General features: G+C 48.3%; 2 pseudogenes; one reads left to right on the forward strand and one right to left on the reverse strand.

Annotated features, from left to right (window-relative positions):
- Window positions 1-429: 429 nt before the first annotated feature.
- LOC144373472 (protein phosphatase 1J-like) lies at window positions 430-6,425 on the reverse strand (annotated as a pseudogene).
- Window positions 6,426-12,149: 5,724 nt separating this feature from the next.
- On the forward strand, window positions 12,150-14,323 carry LOC144373473 (chemokine-like protein TAFA-3; annotated as a pseudogene).
- The last annotated feature ends 6,742 nt before the right edge of the window (window positions 14,324-21,065 follow it).

The raw sequence follows: 21,065 nt of genomic DNA on the forward strand, positions 1-21,065 counted from the left end.
GGGAGATGATTGGTATGTATGAATCTAAAGCTCAGGAAAGATTTGGGAAGAGAGCCCAATTTGGAAGAAACATCAGCAGATGGATGAAGATACAGAAGTGTCTGAGAACACTTAGGGCAAGTGAGTGGATTGAGGAGAGGAGAGGGCAGAAAGAAGAACTTGGAAAAAAATTCATTTTGGGGGGGCTGTCCTGATGTCCTTTCCACCACAGCACAGAACTTTTCCTTAACTTTTAGTTTCTAATTAAAGCAAATGAAGACACTCACCTTTATGCACCAGGTTTATTTGCCAAAAGCTGTAATTCTGGGTCTACTGGATATCCCTTTTTGGGTTAAACTGCAACTAAAGGAAGACAACTGCAGAATCTGGGCTGAGAGAGGGGTAAGCATGGAGAGGCTGGGTGGTGGTGGGAGGGATGGGCTGATCCCCTCAGGAGTAACTGCCTGGCCTTCCTAGGGGGATGACAAAGACTGAGATGTCATCCCTGGAATTCAGCTTGTTGTTAGGGAGATGCCAGCCATGTTCCTGGGGGATGCCCCGTGCCCCCAGGACCAGAGCTTGGGCCAGAGCTGTATACCTGCCAGGAGAACATGTGCAGATTCATGTATATGGTAATATAGACACAGAAGCCCACATGGGGTCCTCAAGCATTGCTTCCCTTTGCCCTTTACTTTGCCAGTGCCATCCCCTTACCATCATGTCATGCAACCCCTACCTGATGGGGTCATTGGGTTCTTAGGCCTACAGCACCCTGTCCACAGTGGCAGCTACCTCACAATCATTGGTGACATCCCATAGGTCATCTGTTCCCAGGACTAGCAAATCGTCTGGGAAGTGCTCATACTGTGTCAGGTCATATACTCGAACCTGGTGGGGAAAGAGTATAGGGAGGATTGAGGTGTGGAGTTTGCTGGACAGGAAGCTTGGGGATAAAAGGACCCTGGATGAAAGCCAGCTTGAGACCCACAGAGGAGGGAAGGTATAGTTAAGGAGGCCCCCATACAGCTCACCTCAGGGAAGCAGGAGAGGAAAGGCTTGATGGGCAGGGTGGATCTGCAGACATTAAGGTTGTGGTCTCCCAATCCCCAGGTTACCCCAATAGTGGCCATCACTCAGGCCTGAGGGAAACATGGAAGGGGAAAGCTATTTAGACCTCTGCCACACAGCCCTCGCACACCTAACCTCAGGTAGAACCTCAACCTCCCTAGACAAATTGTGGTGGGTCCTCCTGCCCTCTCCCACCTCTACCGTGGATTTTAACTTTTTGCCCTCCCCACAGACCAGAGGAAACCTGAGGTCCTCCAACGGGATCTTTTTGTAGGCTCTGGGGAGGGGGGGAGTAGAGGCATCACCTAGGCATCAAAGCCTCCTCTCTTCTAGGAGCTGGACACCCACACACATACCCCTTAGAACGGCCCCATCCCCCAACTCCCAGCCTGGCCCAGCCTTCAGCTTCCACTTTGCTACTGGTGAGGGACTGGTTGGGTTGCCATGGGAACGACCCAGCTCTGAGGGAAGTGTTACCAGCCAGTCATGTTCTGGTCCCGGTAGAGCATCCTCTGCCCCAGCTCCTTGGGCTGAGCTCTGCAGGGGAACTCAAGGTGGGTGAATTCACCACCCAGCAGCTCTGGTTTCAGGAAGCCCTGGGGTTGAGAATGGCCAGACAGAGCAAAGGGCCAGAGGGTGTTACACTCACAGCGTACCCTAGTACAATATATAGATAGTGTTATTTTTTTTCTTCTTTTGCACTAATGGGGATTAAACTGAGGGGTGCTTTACCACTGAGCTACATCCCCAGCCCTTTTTAATTTTTATTCTGAGACAGGGTCTTGCTAATTTTTTGAGGCTGTCATTGAACTTATGCTCTTCCTGCCTCGGGCTCCTGAGTTGCAGGAATCACAGGTGTGCCACCTGTGATGATATTTATTATAGCAGACCTTTAAGTAAAGGTCCACATGCTACACACTATTCTGATACACACATTAACTCAGTTACTCTTCAAAACAACCCATGGGGCAGGAACTATTACTGCACAGAGAGGTTAAGGAATTGTCAAAGGTCACATAATTAGCAGAGAACAACAAACCAGGATTCAGTATCCAGGCAGTCCAGTTCCAGAGCCCAGGGGCCTTTTCTGTTCCCTCCCCCCACCTCTGATTTTACTTCCTTCCTCAGCTGGGGCCACGGTGGGTGCTGCAAACCATCTCAGATTCCTTCCTGTAGCATTATCCCCTGGGCACAGCCCTGCACTCAAGAGCCCACACAGCCGCCTTCCCAAGAAGCTTCCAGTAGGGAGTGTTCTGTGTTTGGTGGTAGTGGTGGTGGTGGTGGTGGTGGTGGTGTGTGTGTGTGTGTGTGTGTGTGAGAGAGAGAGAGAGAGAGAGAGAGACAGAGACAGAGACAGAGACAGAGAGAGGGTAGGGTTGGGGGGATATTCTCAGGGACAAGAGTGCAGAGAGGCACAAGAACCAGTAAACGATGTGGGTGGGAAGTTTGTTTTCTACTTACAAGCAGCTAAAGATGCTGGCGCTCAGTCTCCGGGGTAGACTCCCAAACATTGGAATGATTTCACCATTCCGGACAATGATGGCCCTGCCCAGAGACAGAAAAGGCCTGGCTCTCCTCAGCCCCCTTCATGGATAATTCCAGAGGGACCAGGCCTTCTGCTTAGGATTTCTTACCCAGGACTCCATCTTTCCTCTCCTTGTATATATAAGGCCTTTCTTTATATCTGTGGTCCTCCAAGCTTCTTCAATCTTTAGGGTTTCTTTAAATATTTTATTTTATTTTTTTACAGTACAGGGGATTGAACCCAGGGCAGCTTTACCACTGAGCTATATCCCCAGCCATTTTGATTTTATTTTGAGACCCAATTTATTATAGGGTCTCACTAAAGTTCTGAGGTTGATCTTGAGCTTGTGATCCTTCTGCCTCAGCCTTCTGAGTTTCTGGGATTACAGGCATGTGCCACCATGCCAAATCCAATATTTGACTTTGAACCCCACCACCTCACTCTTCTATCCCTCCATCCTAGAGTGTATGGCTCCTTGTAGCCACTTTTAAAGCCCTTCTCCTTCATACCTGCTGTCACCTGCATTGACCACATACACCTTGCCTAGCAGGTACACCACAACCAGTGCACAGCAGCCCCCCTCTACTTGTTGGCCATGACACTCCTGCTCCCAAGCCATCTGCTCATCCTGTCAAGTGAGGAAGGGTCAAGAGGGAGGAGAGTAAAAGAAGAGTTTGCAGACACCGAGTCACCCTCCCCACTCCCATCTGCAGAAATCATCTGGCACAGCCAAACCACAACTGGAAAAATAGTGAAACACATGGGGGTAACTACTCCTTCTGCCTCCCCTCAAAACAAAACTCTGCTCTGGCTCTCAATAGTGTTGTGGGTTCTCAGGGTCAGTCCCTGAGGCCACCTGGCTCTCACACAGAGTTGGCCAGAGTGTCTGCCTAGCCAGCCTTTGTCCTGGGCCACCCGCTCACCATGAGCTAGAAGGCATTCTCAATGGCCCCTACTACCAGGCTTTCATGGGTCACTTCCTTCTGTGAAGACCAGCAGGACTGAGGACCAATCAAGTGAGTAGAATCAGAGGAACCTGGGGTCCCTGAGGTGCATGGGAGGCAGAGGGGAGGTGGTGAGTGGTCTTGAAGTGTTTCTCCTAGGTCCTTTAGTTGCTCCCGGATGTGGCGATGCAGGAGCCGTGAGGCCATTTCGGCAGCTCCACCACTGGCCTGTCCATCCAACAGGCCCCAATAATAGAAGCTGAGTCCCTGGTGGGGAAAAAGTTGAAGGAGAGTAAATCTGTGTGTGTGTGTGTGTGTGTGTGTGTGTGTGTGTGTGTGTGTATGTATGTGTATGTGTGAGTGTGTGTGTGTGTGTGTGTGTGTGTGTGTATAGTATAGTATAGAACAAGACTGTAGGCATCCAATAAATATTAGAGAGGTTGACATTACAGGCAAATTAGATTTATTCACTTATTCACCCAGGGCACACTATGTGTCAAAAGAAAGGAGACCCTCAAAAAAGCCAAATTCTGAAGATAAAAGATGCAAAAATCAGTATCATTAATTAATTAAATTATCCATAATACACGAACATCTACATTTGAAGTAGAAAAGTAAACATTCATCTGACATGGCAGGAATCAATGCCACGTAAGGGTTCTGTGGCAAACACAGAAAGATAGTGAGTTAGGAGGCAGTTCTTCCCAGTTTCAGAAATAAAACCAGATGCCTGGTATCCCTCAGGATGAGTGTCTGTGTCTCTGGAGGCTAAGAGAAGGGGTGAGGTCTTACTGGGCTTTGGCTAGGCTCCCTAGGGGCCCCTGTAACACCCCTCCATCCTTCCACATACACCACTTCACAGCAAGCCTGGTCCTCATTGTGCTGGCTCTTGCCAGTGTTGATGACACTTCCAGGCCAGAGTGACCACATCAGGTTGGACACCAGACCAGGTCCTGGAATAACCCCCACCTTAGACATATACACATCCTCCCCTGTCGGCTGGCCAAGCTGAGAAAGGTCACAGCCACTTGGTATCCAGACCAGAGAGAAAAGGAGCAGGGAGAGCTGACGAGGAATACTGTCTTGGTGGCAGGCCCTACTTCATAGAAAGGTAGACAGTAGCACCTGCCTGCCTCAGATCCCCCCTTACTTGGCAAAAGAGGCTCCCTCAGAGGTTCTGCTGGAAGAGGCAAGATGAGGGTAAGAAGCTTTACTTCTCTGCTCGCCAAGACCCTACATTCCACCTCCAATGTCAATCAGTTCTCCCAGTACTTTGTCCCCAGCATTCCACAACTCATGGGCACACCCACCCTCACCCTAAAACTACCCAGCAAAAGTTTCTGCCTGTTTGGTAGTGAGGAAGTGCTTCAGCCCAGATCCTGAAAGAGGAATTGAAAGTAGAGTAAGAGTATAGGACCACCTGGACTGGGAAGGAGCCACTTAACCACAAACTTCTCCCTTGTAGGAAGTTAAAAGAGGTGGTGGTGGGAACATGAGACCACCAGCCACCTTTCTCAGCGATCTCAGTGTCCCCATCTCCCTCAGGGTTAGCTTTTCTGGTAGATGCATTTAAAAAAATCCATGTAGCCTAGAAGCACGCCCGCTGTCCTGATCAAGGGGTCTATTTCCTTTATCTGCTGCACCAATAATTCTACCCAGAGAACACAATCCAAAGGGTACCCTCCCACTGCAGTAGGCTGCCCCCTCCCCCACTCTGGGAGGCCGGCGGCCTTCTGGTGTTGGGCTATTTCTGGGTGTGGAGGGGGAGGGGAACGTAAGAGGGACAGGGAACTGGGGCTTTAGGGCTGGAAGCTGCTGATAGTCTTTCCAACCCCTATCCCCTGGTTAGAAGGAACTCCGCTCCTTTTTGAACAACCGCCCTCACCCCGCAGTTCCTTAGCCTTTAACCTGCAGAGCTGCGATTAGGACCTGGCCAACTCATCCTTGGCAGAGCCCCCCCACCCCCTCAGCTCTGGGAAAAAACGGGGTTTTGAGGGGAGAGAGTGAGGGTTATCAACGAGTTACAAGGTCTTGAGGAAGGAGATTCAGGCTGCACAGGATTGAAGAGAGGGCCCGGAGCGGGTGGTGCCCAAAGCCCAGAGGATAGCAAAGGTCCCGGGAAACGGGGGTTCACGGCTCCAAGCGCCACAAGGGGGGCGCATCCCTGGAGCGGGGATGCAGAGTTGGGGAGAAGTGGTAGTCCCATCCAGGTTTGGGTGCCCTGGGAGGGCGTTCACTCAGTGTAGCCAGTGCTCCAGGGCAGGCGGCGGCCCCTGTCCGGAGGGCTTTGCACAGCCCAGCCCGCCCAGCCCACATGGTCGTCGGCGCCGTCGCAGCCCCCAGGACTCAGCTGCAGAAAGGTCGGTCTGGAGAAGCTCGCTGGAGCCTCTAAGGTCTTCGCTGACGCCCAGCTCTCGCTTCCTGGCCTCGCTGGAGGGCTCTTGGGCGTTTCTGTAGCTGCAGCCAGTGGCGCAGAGGTCATGCTGGGCAGGTCTGGGGATTTGGTGCGCGGAGGTGAAGCACCCCCAGAGCTCACCAGGTGAGCCACTGCAGAGCGCACCAGTTTTAGCCTGCTGCTTCTTGGCCCCGCCCTCGGCTGTGGCGCTGCCTCTCTCAGACCCTGACCCTAGGGCTCAGCGTGGGCGGTGCTTACCCCTGTTGGTCCTTTGAGGCCATTGACTCCCTGCCTGGTTGGGACTGTGAGGGGCAGAACTTCCCCTAGCTCTAGGCCACCCCGGGAACCGCCCCAATGGTTCCCGATCTCTTCTCCACCTCATTCTGTCTTCATCCAGCCGCAATTTCTCAGAGGGAGATGGGTTTGTTGCACAGCACCCCAGCCTACCCAGACCCTAAGACTTTCATCTCCCTGAGCCACCCACCCATTCCTGACACGATCGCACCTCCTCCATCCTCAGACTGTTTCAGACCTGGTAATGCAGTCATCGCCCCTACCCATCCCAAGGTGGCAGAAGGTGAGAGGAGAAAGGTAGCAGGCTGGGAAGAAGCAAATCTGTGGGATGTTTTCCTTAGTTCAGACTGATAATGTCTAGCCATAAAGGGGGACTGGAGAGCCTCAAGGCAGGCCCCTTTTTCACAGTCCACATGCAGGGGGTCAGGGCCTATTATTTTTATTATTTGGTGTTTCAGGGATAGTTTGCTTACCATTTCTTCCTCCTTGCCTTTTCCCTCCACATTACCCCAACCTCAGAGCCCTGTTACAGTAAGAGATATGTCCTTCATATGAAGAGAAAAACTCACAGAATCTCTTTGCCTTTATTTTCCTAGTACTTTTCACATACAAAACATAACCTTACAAAGAATTTTACTATTTCCAGGCATAGTGGTGCATGCCTGTAATCCCAGTGGCTTGGAAGGAAAATGGAAAGTTGGAGGCCAGCCCCACCAATTTAACAAGGCTCTAAGCAACTTAGTGAGGCCCTGTATCAAAGTAAAAAAAAAATAAAAAGGACTGGGGATGTATCTCAGTGGTAAAGCACCCTTAGGTCCAATATCCAGTACCTAAATAAATAAATCTACAGTGGAAATTATATTACATTTTTTTTCTGATGCAGACACTGGGTCCCAGAATTTGATTCCCAAGTTGAGACTCACACCCATTATCCATAGTGACCATTCACCAGGCTATTATAGCCTTCCTGCCTGTCACTAAGGGTACCATTTCTGGGGTAGAAATATTGCCTTCCAGATATCAGTCTAGGTGAGGACTACTGAAAAGAACTTTGTAGCTGGGTCTAATGGTGATTGTTTGTAATCCTGTTGATTCCAGAGACTGAGGCAGGACGATCACAAGTTTGAGGCCAGCCCTCATCTATACACCCTACTGTCAAGTATAAAACAAATTATATATATATATATATATATATATATATATATATATATACACATACATATATATCCCCTTCAAAAAAAGACCTCCTTTCAAAATAAAAAGGACCAGGGATGTAACTCCAGTAGAGGGCCCCTTGATCAAGCCCTAGTAGGAGGAGGACAGGGAACAACTTTGTGCAACCGTGAGAATGTTCTATATCTACTCTGCCCAATACACTTGTCCCTAGTTTCTTGTGGCTACTGGACACTTTAAATAGCGTTTGAGTGCTAAGTAAAATTTTAATGAGTTTAGATTTAAATTTAAATAAAATGCGGCTAGCGACTACCCCACCGGACAATGCAGTTCTGGAAACTTCAAAGCTCAAGACACCTTTCAGGTCCAGGCAATGACTCCTCACTTCCAGCGCCCCACCGCCACCTCCACCCCGCCTCTGCCCTTCACCTCTGAGCATCACCTCCTTCCCCTGAGCCACAGAACTAGGCGTCAGGAGGCCTGCAGGTTTGGGAGGACTTCCTCGGGGTTACCTATCTGACAATAGGGGCCAGTAGTTCTTCCCTCCCTCCTCCTGTCTTGAGTCGCCAGGTGCCTCTGCGGGCCGGCTTCGACCACCAGCCCGCCCATTGCCCCGCGCTGTCCTGTGCTGGCCCAGGTTGGAGGAGTGGGGTGGCACCGGCGCCAAGGCTGCAGCGGCCGCAGCACGCTCCCCAGCCTTCAGACGGGAGGATCAGAGAGGGTCCGACTGATCAGAGCAGGGCCCAGGGCTCTCATCACTGCCGCGTCGGTGATGCGAGTTTGGCCAGAGCCCTGCTGTCCTGGGGGCACAGCAACTTGGTGAGGGACGCAGACAGAGCCCTGGACTGGAGGGCATTCAACCTGGCTGCACCCAAAAGTAGTCTGCTCTCTGAGTTTTGGTCCCAGGTTCAGAGGCAGCGCGGACCTCAGACCAGCAGGTGGAACAGTGGTCACCGCTGTGGGGCAGGTAGGTCCCTGTGAGAGTGCTCAGAATTTTTGAGGACTGAAAGGACACTGGAGTTGGGTGAGGGTAGGTTGGGGAAGGTTGGAGGTTCTTGTCGTTCACGTCTTCAACTCCTTCTTGGTGTGCAGGCTGCTCACTCAGTCTCACTATAGCATGGGTTGGAGCAGAGGGGAAACAGGCTGGGAAACTGAGGTAGAGCATAGAAGTTGAAGAAACATTCCCAGAAGCTTTCTGCAGCTTCCTCTAGCCCCAGTCCTCTCCCCTCCCCCAGGTCTTTTGAATCTTGGGGTTCATAAGAGAGACCAGGTGAGTGGGATTGAAGGGTCTGTAAGCTCAGAAACAAGATCACCTGAGACAGGTTGAGCATGTAGCTCAGTAGTAGAGCCCTTGTCTAGCATTCCTGAGGCCCTGGGTTCAATCCCCAGCACCCCTCACCTGGGAGAAGCTGCATTTCTAATAGTTGAAATGAGGTTTCCTGATAGGGGCGGAGAGAGGAGAGATCTGTTCAGGAAAGAGATACATCCAGATAGGTGGGAGCTTAACTGTCTCCAGGATATTGCCATCACTTCCTCTGAACACCTTCATTCCCCTTTGTAGGTCCCTTGTTGCTGGGAGCTAGGAGGGAGGGTTCTCTTCCTTCCAGGGCCTCACCATCCTGCGTTTCACTTCTGCCTCCTTAGGAGGCTGAAAAAGGAGGAGTACTTAGGAGAAGGTGTTGGGGAGCTGTGGCCTGCAGTTCAGAGACCTGCTGAACCCCCATTCTGGCTCTGTGGGGTGAAAGAGGGTGACAGTGGCAGAACTGAGCCAGCTGTATGTAAGTCCAGGAAGCAAGTGCCATGGGACATTGGAGGTAGAGGCAAAGAGGATTCAGGGCTTGGGAATCCTCCCCAGAGGTCTATCCCAGCAGGACTCTATCTGGCAGATTCTGATTAGAACCCTCCCCTGATCCTCAGCTCTGTCCCAAGATCAGAGAGATGACAATGCTGATTTTTAGACCCCTCCCACCACTGCTTCACTCTGGTGACATTGAAGCTCCCTGGCCACTGGTCCCAGGCTCATCCTGACTCTGTAAGGGCCATTCCCAATCCAGAAGAAGAGACTCTGCCCCTGCCTAGAACAGCTTCATAACTGGACTCCGACCAACCCACCCCCTTGCCTTCTCCCAAGCTTTCCTTTACCCAACCAGACCAGGGCCCGGGCTCCCTCAGGACCTCACAACTCACTGAAATCTTTCCTACTTGTCCAGGTGGAGTGAGTCTGAGACCAGCAGATGAGCAGACTTAATCTAAAAGATCCTAACAAAAGGTGAGTGAAGAAACAGTTGAAGATTTGAAGTGTGAGGGGTGGGCAGATATTGGGCATTTTATTCTAAGATGACAGCAGGTTCCTGGCATTTGGTTGATCCCTAATACTCTCAGAATTGTGCTGGCACTTGAGGGAGGTCAGCAGTGACCCAAGGGGTTAGGTGAGCAACAGAGGTAGTGACCCAGGTCTATCCCTGAGCTTGAGACCCTGATGCCTCCTGAGACTGATTTTGTCCCCATCTGTGGCTGGGCAGCTCCCAGCCTTTGTGTACCTCTACTTCCCAGATGGAATTCCCTCCATTTCTAGTGACTCTCTGGAACAGATTTGGGAGTTTGAACCACCAAGAATGGAGGAAGATAAGGAAAGGGGAAGAGAGTTTGGCTCAGAAGCAAGGTGGTAGGTGGGCATAGGGAAGATTGCTGGGTTCTGGCCCCTGCCACCCCCATTTTTCATTTTCATTTTTAAATTTAAATATTGTTTAAATTAAATGGCCACTACATTCCCCAGGTTTGAAACTCAAAAAATGAAAAAGAGCCGGGTATGGTGGTGCACACCTGTTAACCCAGCAACTCCCTGAGGCAGGAAGATGTAAGTTCAAGGTCATCCTCAGCAACATAAGGAGGCCTTAAGTAATTTAGCAAGACCCTTTCTCAAATCAAACAAACAAACAATAAATAAATAAATATAAAAAGGGTGGGGCAGGGGATGTGGCTCAATGGTTAAGTATCCCTGGGTCCAATCCCTGGTACAAAAAAGAAAAAAATAAATAGGGAGTAAAAAAGAAATTGGTAGAAAAATAAGTCATCTTCTTTCTCAGCCAACCACTTTTCCTTCTTAATGGCAAACAATGTTATTCCTGTTTTTTTCCATAGCTAATTTTTTGACATTTTTGTTTGGTGAGGTTTGGTTTGGTTTGGTGTTTTGTGTATGTGTGTGCACACACGCTTGCGGTATTAGTGATTGAACTCAGGGCTACTCTATTGCCAGCTATTTCCTTGGCCCTTTTTATTTTTAAGTATTTTTTTCTGAAATTGTCCTTTATTTTGTTGTAATAAAACTGATACAAAGTAACATTTTAGTACAGAACCTCCCAGGTTGTCAGATCCTGTATCTGCCTGCACACCACCCATCACAGCCCAATCTGCCTGCAATATAGAAAATCAACGTGTAACCAAGGCCTCAAGAATGGTCTATAGTTCTTCTCAGTTGTCTGAGCTAGAAAACTTGTACCTGAAAAAGAAAGGTCAGCATTGAGAACCGAAGCTTGTTTCTCTTTTGAAGCACTGTGCAAAAAATCATATCCCTTTTTCAAAAATATCAGTAATGGCTAAACTACAATCTCATTTCTAGAATTACAAAGAATAAAATCAAGTCAAAGACATCTTGGTATTAAATGAAATTTTAGGAACAGTATTAAAATATGGATCCTACACCAATGACATCGGAGCCTGGTATAGAACCTGCTAACAGGACACTGCAGGACACACCATTTAAGGAATCTTCAGCCAGACTTATCTGACCTCCGAAGTGCATGCCCTTTTTATTGTATTTTGAGACAAGCTCTCACTAAGTTGCCCTGGCTGACCTCCAACTTGCAATCCTGCCTCAGCCTCCAGAGTTGCTGAGATTTACAGGTACAGACCACCACATGTGGCTCCAGAGCTAGTTTATGCCTATTCAAGCAGTATAAATAATCTCTCTCTTTTACACGTTTTATACACATCATCCCACATTTTGCTGCTCCCTCTTAACAGTGGATTATCATTGGAGATCACTGCATGCATCATTAAATAAAGCATTTTTCCATTGTGTTTCCACAGCTGTTTGGAAGAGACTGCCCAGATTCTCTTCAAAGCATTTAGCCAGTCCTTCATTGGTGGCTGTTTGGGTTGTGTCCAGACTTTTTGAGTTTCCATTTGCTCATCTATAAAATAGGTAATAACTATCCTAGTTTTTGGAATAGTCATGAAGGATTCAAGAGCATGTCTGGGTTAAGAACTGAAAAAAATGGGAGTTAGCATGATTGTTCCTCCCACACCACAGCCCATTTTTTTAATTTTGGGGGGATACCAGGGATTGAACTCAGGGGCACTCAACCACTGAGCCACAACCCCAGCCCTATTTAGTACTTTATTTAGAGACAGAGTCTCACTGAGTTGCTTAGCACCTCGCTTTTTGCTGAGGCTGGCTCTGAACTCTGGATGCTCTTGCCTCAGACTCGCAAGCAGCTGGGATTACAAGTGTGCCACTGTGCCCAGCTCTAAGACCCCTTTTAAATGTCACTTCCTCCTCAGGTCCTCCCTTTCTGCTCCCCTGTTCTCTGTGGCATCCATCGCTCCCTACAGTGACTTTCTGCCAGGCTTTGAGCTGCTTGGGGACAAGATGGGCATCTTACCCACCCTTGCCTCCCAGAGGGCATAGCACAGAGAAGCAACTAGGGCTGGGCACTAGGAGAGCCCCTCCTGTCTGGAGCTATGCAAGGTGTGCCCTTCTCTCCACAGGATGAGTGAAAGGGCCATGCAGAACTGGAACTCAGGCCACTGGCTGCTGGCACTGTGCTTGATGTGGCTGTGAACTCTCCTGGCCTTTGCTTCCTCACAGCCTCCAACTGCCACAGGTTAAGGGGAGGCAGCAGGGACTGGGAAGGAGGTTTTCCAGCACAACTGGAAAACTGGATAACACCCCACCCTGTTCCACACAGCGAGCAGATCTCAGAGGCAAAGTACAATCCATAGATTTCAGGGTTCTGACTCTTCCTTTGTTCATCACCCAGGCAACTGCTCTCTTCTGCTAATCCCCACCAGGATGATGCCTGGGAAGACCCACTGTTCTCTGTCCCTTCCAGGCCAGAAGGTTTTCTGCAGAGAGAGAGGCCCTCTGGTGGGGGCTTAAGTCTAGCCTCCTGGCCTAATTCTGGGGTTTTCCTTCTGGAATGGCTGAAGCCTATATAAGTGGATGATCCTCCCCACACACTGTAAGCCCTGGGGCCCTTGCCCTCACCCTGAGAAAGCAGGGAAGTGGGGGCGGGACCTGGTGCCTGCTTCAGCTTTCTTCTGCTCAGACCCAGGGTCTGCCAAAGGGTGATGAGTGCGGCTTCACTGGGGAGGAACAGGAAGATTTCATCTGCTTCTTTCTCCCCTGCCATTGGATTTTTTCTGTGTGTGATGCTGGGGATCGAACCGAGGACTTGATGCTGCTGAGCAAGTGGTCCATCAGTGACGTAAAACCAAAGCCCTGGAAATCTCTTAAATAACCTTCCCCAAGCAAGGTGTAGTGGTGCACACCTGTAATCTCAGTGATTTCCGAGGCTGAGGCAAGTTGAAGCCAGCCTCAGCAACTGAGCGAGACCCCATCTCCCAATAAAATATAAAAGGCTGGGGGTGCGGCTCAGTGGTAGAGGGCTCCTGGGTTCAATCCCTAGTAGTTCCCACCCAAAACACACAAACAAGAAAGGAAGGAAGGAAAGGCCTTCTCCCTAGCAGGTAGAAGCGGCTCAGGGACCAGCAGGTGGGTGGGAGGGGAGCAGGGCTGGAGGCCTGGGCTGGGGACCTGATCTGATGTGGCTGGCCCCATCAGTCTTTGTAAAGCAGGGCACGTATGAGGTGATCGCTTCTCACCACTGCTGCAACAGATACCACATGGAGGAGCACTCCCAGACTGTAAAATACTCCTGCTTTTCCAGCCAGGTGGCTGGCACTGTGCGGGCAAAGCCCTCCTGTGTGGATGGTGAGTGAGAAGCTAGGCCCTGGTCAGTGAGACTCTGAGCAGAGAGATAAGGAGGTCTTGTTGGGCCATTTCATCTTCTGGGGATCCAATTTTATACCCATCTCAGGGCTTTCATGATCAGAGTCTCAAATGATGGGGCACCCTCTGGGAGATAGGAGGGTAGATATGACTATCTCTGTGTTATAGACAAGGAAAGCTCTTGTTGTGTGCTGTCCCTCACTGCCCAGCCCACACCAACAGACTAGTTCCCTCATACTTTAGGCTTTCTGCCACACACAGCCTTTCAGACGTGGGCTCTTCACCTACTGCTCTCTCCCCAGCCTCTTCCACATGCTCTACTCTCAACCCTGCCTTTACATTAACACTTGTATTCCTTCACATCACCCTTTCCTACCTACCCACTCTGGCTTCTGCTCTCAAGCTTAAGTGGCATCTGAGCAACCATGCCCAGTGTGATCACATGCATGCCAGCTTGTGCCCTCCTGGTCTGTGGACCTCTGCACATGGTGCATAGTAGCTCACACACACCAAGCTCTGTGCCAATGACATGATTGCCTCAGAGACAACTTCACCTGCCTCCTTTCCCCCTCAATATCTTTGGTGAGATGCTGGGACCTGTAGGATTAAAGTTGGTAGGGCTATGTCCCCAAGCCTCAACATTTCTTCCTCTCTGGGCATCCCAGAGTAGGCAGAGGACAAGGGAAACATGGGACTCCATGCCAGGGGTGTGTGGAAATGTGTACCTCATTCACAAACCCCCCCCCTTGACTGATGGCTGTGCTTGCAGAAAACTTAGAGCTGCACTCCTGCCTCCTGCCCCAATAGCCTCTTTCATCCTGCAGAGGTGGTGGTGTCAGATGGAGCCCTGCCTGCCAGGGGAGGAGTGTAAGGTGCTCCCAGACCTGTCGGGATGGAGCTGCAGCAGTGGACACAAAGTCAATACCCACTAAGGTATCCAGGTGGACACCTCATTCTACTCCTCTTCTTCCTCTTTCACCTGGGGCAGCCAAGGGGGCACAGGAGCCCTGGGGATCCAGGATGGCATGACCCAAGTTGGTATCTGTGAGCAGTGAGATACTCACTGCATCCCCAGGTGGTCCTTCCATGTACAGTCAGACTCTGAGGACTGGTGTTAGGGCTCTGGATAAACAATCCAGGAGTGTCTTTCTGGCAGATTTTTTGATGGTCCATATGCCTTGTTTTCTCTTCTTTGCCTATAGTGAGTTTGCTTCTGGAAAACATCAAGTCTATACAAACAAAGTGGGGAATTGGGGAAGCTATCTAGATAATTCAGGGAGGAGTCTCTCCTCCTACCTGAATTCCAGGTATAATAGTCACTCTGCCCAACACTTCTCCATGGACTGTCCCCCCATTCCCACAATTCTAAACTCCAAACAGTTCATAGCTCCCTTCCTCTAGTCAAATTGCTCTGTCTGCTGTGACAGCAACCAAGAGGATTATTATTTTCATGGTTTGTTGCCTATCCCATGAAACAAGGGGTAATTAAAATTTTATTAAAGTTGTTAGCAATTCCATGTGTGTCATGGTTAATTAGTTGCATCTCTTTGTCATCACCATTTGTACAGATGAGTGACAATGTGGGGCAAGTCAAGGCACTGCCTTCTACATTCCGTGCCCATCACCACACATATCAAACAGGCAAACAAACAAGAAGAGAAAGAAAGGCAGCCTCAACAGTTTTGAAGAAAGCAACAATTTTCCCAGAGCACAGAACAAATGGAGCAGGGAGTTTGACTAGATATAGAGCATCTTATCTGTAGGCAGAGAAAGGAGACAGCCATTCTGATTATACCTAAGCCTAGATGAGACTGAGACCCACCACAGAGCTTGTGACATTTGTCACCACATTATATGTTTAGGTTTGCAGCCCATAAAGCCTACACTGTGCTTGCAATTTGTACAGTGACCTGGAAGCAAATAGTGGGTAAAGCGTGCCTGATTTATGTTTGCATGGTCCAGCTGGGCCACTTTTGCAGCCTGGACTGCTTCAAGAGCAAGGGACCAGCAGCAATGTGACCTGCGTATCCTGGAGAGTCTCTGGAACAATGGAATGGATCCACCTTGTCTTCTATTGTTTGCTGTTTAGGTAACACGATAGCTCTTAGGGATCACAGCCTGGACAGGAGAAGCTTGATTGAGCCTTGGACTGAAGAATGGCATCCAGTCATCACCCAGCAAATTTAGAGATTCACTTACCTGGACTCATGCTTCATGTCAAATTCACCATTAACTCTCTTGATTTTAATCAAGTCTCTAAGCAGATATGGATGAATCTCCAACCACATATCTTGAAGACTGTGCTCTGCTAGAGACAAAGAAGTTCAAGACACAATTCCTGCCCTTAAGGAATATCCAGTTGGGCTGGGGAATTGAAGACAGATAATTTAGGTCATTGAGAGTCTATGGAACCATGACTTCTGAACCACCTGCTGAGGGCATGATAGGAGTTTGGGGATGAAATTTTCGAAGTTCTTTGGCTACTCACTGGTCACAAGGCACAAAGATGAGAATTCACAATCAGCACCTTTCCATCCACTCTGATTCCATGGTAAACTGCTAACAAGTTGAAGGAAAGCTTTCTTCCTTATGCCAGGCCAGTAATCTCTCATTTGGATGGGATTGGATTGACTTGGGGAAGGAAAGCAATGAAGCATCTGTGGAGTCACAGCATGTTTGAGCTGTGTTGTTGGGTACGGAATGCACAGGTCCTTAGAATCAGCCTCATCCAAGCACCTCAGGTTTCTGTTCATTTGTTTATTGTAACAGATAAGAAAGCTGAATGTGGTGGAGCACACCTAATCCCAGCAACTCTGGGACTGAGGAAGGAGGATCACAAGTTTGAGGACAGCCTGGAAAATTTAGCAAGTCCTTGCCTCAAAATAAAAAGAGCTGTGGGTGTAACTCAATAGTAGAGTACTTGCCTAGCATATATGAGAGGTCTGGGTTTGATCCCCAGCATTACCGAGAGAGAGAGAGAGAGAGAGAGAGAGAGAGAGAGAGAGAGAGAGAGAGAGAGAGAGAGAGAAGAGAAACTGAGCCCCAGAGTGCAGAGGTTGAGATAATTATCCCATGAGCTCACAGCCTGGTCTCTCAAATCTCTAAGACTGCAGCCTTTCACTAGTATGGACCTTGAGATTCCAACCTGGACCTTCCTTATTACACCTGACCCTGTAAAGCATTGGCTGGACAGTAGCAACATTTTTCTTGGAACCTGCTAGACACTTTGACCAAGTTTACAGTTCTCCTATCTGCAATAACCCAGAATCTTCACACACCAGGATGTAGAGTCACTTTGTCTCTACTCTGCCCTAAGCCCCCCAAACTCCAAATAAGCTCCATGATAACACAGACGTCACTCAGCCCACTTGCAGTGGGTGTGCTCGGTTGGCATCCCCATTGCCTGCTCTGACCCGTCTCTTTTGTGGTCTTTAGCCTATGACGCTCTCAGAGGTTCTGGTTCTAGGAGAAAGTCTGGGAGGAGTGTAAGGCTGGCCAAAGTCCTGTCACTTCAAATTCACCTGCTGAGATGGTAGGCTGGAGGTGTTGTCTAGGGCTGAGGATCAGCTGGCATCATATGATAGCTTGGATGCAGCCTCTGTGATGGTGGGGATCACCAGGGCTTTAGGGGTAGGGTGTCATCAGAAACCAACTGGGATGATGCCACTTTCTGATCCTCAAGAAGGCAAATAAGATGATTTGGGACTAGTTTCAGTTCCTCCCTCTCTGCCTACCTCTTTATACAGTAGAATCAAGACTGATGTCTCCCTCACCCCACCCTAATGTATTTTTTCTTTTTTCTTTCTTTTTTGTTAACAGGGTGAACAATGGTGTCAGATTCTTGCTGGACTGTAAATATCAGTGCTCTGACAACTATAATCTCTGCATAGAGTGGGCTCTCAGGTGGGGTTGTCAGTGAGCTGATCAGAGCCATTCTTGCCTCCTTCAAGGCTGGGAAAGGACCTGGAGGAGAGAGTAAAGGTTGACATACTATTCCTGGAAAGAGTTGGAGAGTAAATATTTTAGGCTTTGTAGACCACAAAAGTGGGATACCTTCTCCATCAGATTGAGAACAGTATGTTGCACATTCTATGTTTTTGTTGTTTGTGTCATTTGGTTTTAAAAAAAAGCTTCAAAACTGCAAACAACTTTAGCTCAAATACAAAAAGCAACTCTTGGCCTTTTTCAAAAGGTCACTAACCCCAGTGAACCTCTAAAGTCAGGCCACGTTTGCAGCTTGGGATGGTTTCCCAGCCTCCTGGCCTGCCCTGGGTGCTGTGGAAACTTGAACTTGAGGGCAGGGGTGGGTTCTGTTTTTCTCTGAATGCTCCTTTAGGGGTGGGTAAGTTAATTATTTAGACTACAAGTGAGATAACTTTAGCAGAGTCAGGCAATAAAAGCCTGCTCTTCTGGAGGCCAGGATGTGGGCTCCTCCATTCCCTCCTCACCCTCAAGACTGTGTCTAGGAGGTAGGGACAGAGCTCCAGGCCCCTGCTCATCATAAGCCAACCAGTGCCCACCTCTGCACCAGCCAACCTCATTCTCCTACCTTCCCTGGCCTCCCTCATCCCTGCTCAGAGGAGACTGCTTTCCTTTGACACATGCTGCGATCTGGTAGTTTATTTTATTAGCTCCTCAAAGCCACATTTCCTCCAAACCTATTCATATATTTATCTGAAGGGCTTTGAAGGGTATCCTTTGCATGGCCAGAAAAGCCCCACATGAGAGGATCTGATGGAGAAGTTGTCCCACTTTCCAATAGTAGCTCCCTGGGATCTTGTTTCCAACTAAGTCAATATTTGTGTGCATTTTGTAGCTGTATAATGAGAGCCTAGAATGTAAATTGGTTTCCATGGATTGTCTTCCTCATCTCCCTTTAGTGTGCTTAGTCTCACATCCTCTGAGTTCACAGACACCCTCTGCCCCTCAGCTGTGAAGGCCTTAGGAAGGTTGCTAGTTACAGATCATGTAGTGGATTTCTGTTGTCTCCTGGCAGTTTCCTTAAGGTCTGTGAGTGACATCTTAATTAAAGGCCCCAGACAGTTGCACAGAGTTTATGCTGTAGCTTCCTAAAATCACAAGCTCACAGCTGGAAGGGATTTCAGGGGCCAGTTAGTTAACTCGCTCATTTATTTGATAAGGAAAGGGTGGCTTGGAGAGCTTAGATAATTTTCCCAAAGTTACGCAGCAGACTGCTGGCTTGTTCTGCCCAGTGACCCACGCAGACAAGTGATCTTTTCATTACTGCTCATCACTTTTTACCCCAGAACTGATGAGGGACCTGGAAAGTAGTTAGCAAGAATGAATGTGAAGCTAGGTGCTGTGGTGCACACCTGTAATCCCAGTAGCTCAGAAAACTGAGGCAGGAAGATCTAAGTTCAAAGCCAGCCTCAACATTTAGCAAGACCCTAAGCAACTTCCTGAGACCCTGTCTTTGAATAAAATATAAATAGCCTGGGGATGTCTCTCAGTGGTTAAGCACCCCTGGGTTCAATCTCCAGAACAAAGGAAGAAAAAGAGGAGGAGGAGGTAGGGGTGAAGAAGAAGAGAAAGAAGGAGGAGGAGAATTATTAACGTGAAAGAGTCTGGACACTTTTATGGCTTGAGTGCAAGAGGACAGAAGTAAAATGGAAACATTTAGAGATATACACACAGAAAGAGGGAAGAAGCATCCAGGTGCAGTGGGCACACATGTAATCCCAGTGACTGGGGAAGCTGAATCGGGAGGATTACAAATTTGAGGTCAGCCCAGGCAATTTAGCAAGACTCTGTCTCAAAATAAAAAGTAAAAAGGGGTGTGGATATAAAAGGGGTCAAGTGCCCCTGGGTTTAAGCCCAGTACTGTATCACTTTACCACAACTTCCAAACACCAGAGCACAGGACACAATAAAACAAAACTAATGCCATTACAAAGAGAATTGATTTTTGCCTTTTCTGGAGGAAACGGAATGGAGCCCCTGTCAACCCCTGAAAGCTGTGAAGCCAGCCTTGATTGCTTTTAGGTTCTTACAGTCTGCTACAGGAGTCTGTAAATGAAACTCCTTGGTCACCTTTTCTTGTTAATAAAGTTTTATTGCAACAGAACCATGTTTATTTGCTTATTATTGCCTACTTATTATTGGCCACTTTTGTGCTATAACAGAGTTGATTTTTTTTAAAGAGAGAGGAGAGGGAGGGAGGGAGAGACAGACAGAGAGAGAGAGAGAGAGAGAGAGAGAGAGAGAGAGAGAGAGAGAGAGAGATTTTTTAAATATTTATTTTTTTAGTTTTTCGAGGGACACAACATCTTTGTTTGTACGTGGTGCTGAGGATCGAACCTGGGCTGCACGCATGCCAGGCGAGCGCACTACGGCTTGAGCCACATCCCTAGACCCAGAGTTGAATTTTTTAAGAGAGACCATATGTCCCCCCTCCCCGCAAAACCTAAATAATTATCTGAGCCTTTATAGAACAATTTTGCCAATCCCTGCTAAAGTGTTTTTTTTTTTTAAGCTTTCTCAATATGCACATTTCACAATTTGGAAAATGAGACTGCATTGTTTTCCTGATCTGAGGGACCTGTTTGTTTGACACTGAGTGTACCTGTGTCCCCTTTATTCCATTCCATTGTCAATTGTGATACCTGAAAAGAATTGAAGACATCAGACTAAGAGAGAGGGGCTGAGGCTGTGGTCCAGTGGTAGAGCGCTTTCCTAGCATGTGTGAAGCACTGGGTTGATTCTCAGCACAACATACAAATAAATGAATTTTTAAAAAGAAAGAAAGAAAGACTAAGAGAGATGCCATAGAGAAGACTTGGAGCAGATAGAGCCTTCCCTAAGGTTTTGTCTCTCCATATATCAGTTCAGTTCATGCTTTCCAAGTTCATGTTGTTTCTACTTTTAAACTTAAAGAATATAACTGCAGAGGCTGGGACTGTAGCTCAGTGGTAGAGAGCCTGCCTCTTAAGTGTGAGGCACTGGGTTTGATCCTCAGCACCACATAAAAATAAATAAATAAAATATTGTGTCCATCTACAACTAGAAAAATACTTTAAAAAAGGAGTAAACTGCATATGTACCTTGGGGGTAATAATATAATTGTACATGCCTGTATGCTGCTGGTGTTTGGGGTATTTGTGGATTTTCGTATTTCCATATCTACAATCAAGGATGATACTTGTATCATCAAACTATTTCAGCACAGAGACGATTAATCAAGACAGATGGCTAGACCAGGGCACACAGGCTGCACACAGTCCAGCACATAACTGTACATTCCTGCTCAACCTGCTGGGGCTAAGATGGGACTCCATTACAGGGTAGAGAGGACTCATTTCTCTCTTCCCCCCAGGGCAAGTAGCTAAACTGGATCCCGATATCCTTAAGCTTGTGGTTTGTCACTAAGTGTGGTTCTGCAGTGAACATGGGCACAGCAGCTATTGGACCCAGATGGCTATTCATGTATTTGGAATAGCCTTGTAGAATAGGTAAAAGAAAGCCCAGTTGACTGCTTTTTAAACCATTAATGAGGGTACTAACTCTGGAAGGGGAGTTCAACTTTTGAAAACGATTATGTATTTTCAAAAGTTGGATTGACCTACATGCTGGGTGATTGGCAATGTACCATCATCACTGCTATTAATGAATGTCTACCATGTCTCAAGTACCATGCGAGGTAACCATATATTAAAC

Source organism: Ictidomys tridecemlineatus, unplaced genomic scaffold (genome assembly GCF_052094955.1).
Source record: "Ictidomys tridecemlineatus isolate mIctTri1 unplaced genomic scaffold, mIctTri1.hap1 Scaffold_4044, whole genome shotgun sequence".
In the NCBI taxonomy this organism is placed as follows: Eukaryota; Metazoa; Chordata; class Mammalia; order Rodentia; family Sciuridae; genus Ictidomys; species Ictidomys tridecemlineatus.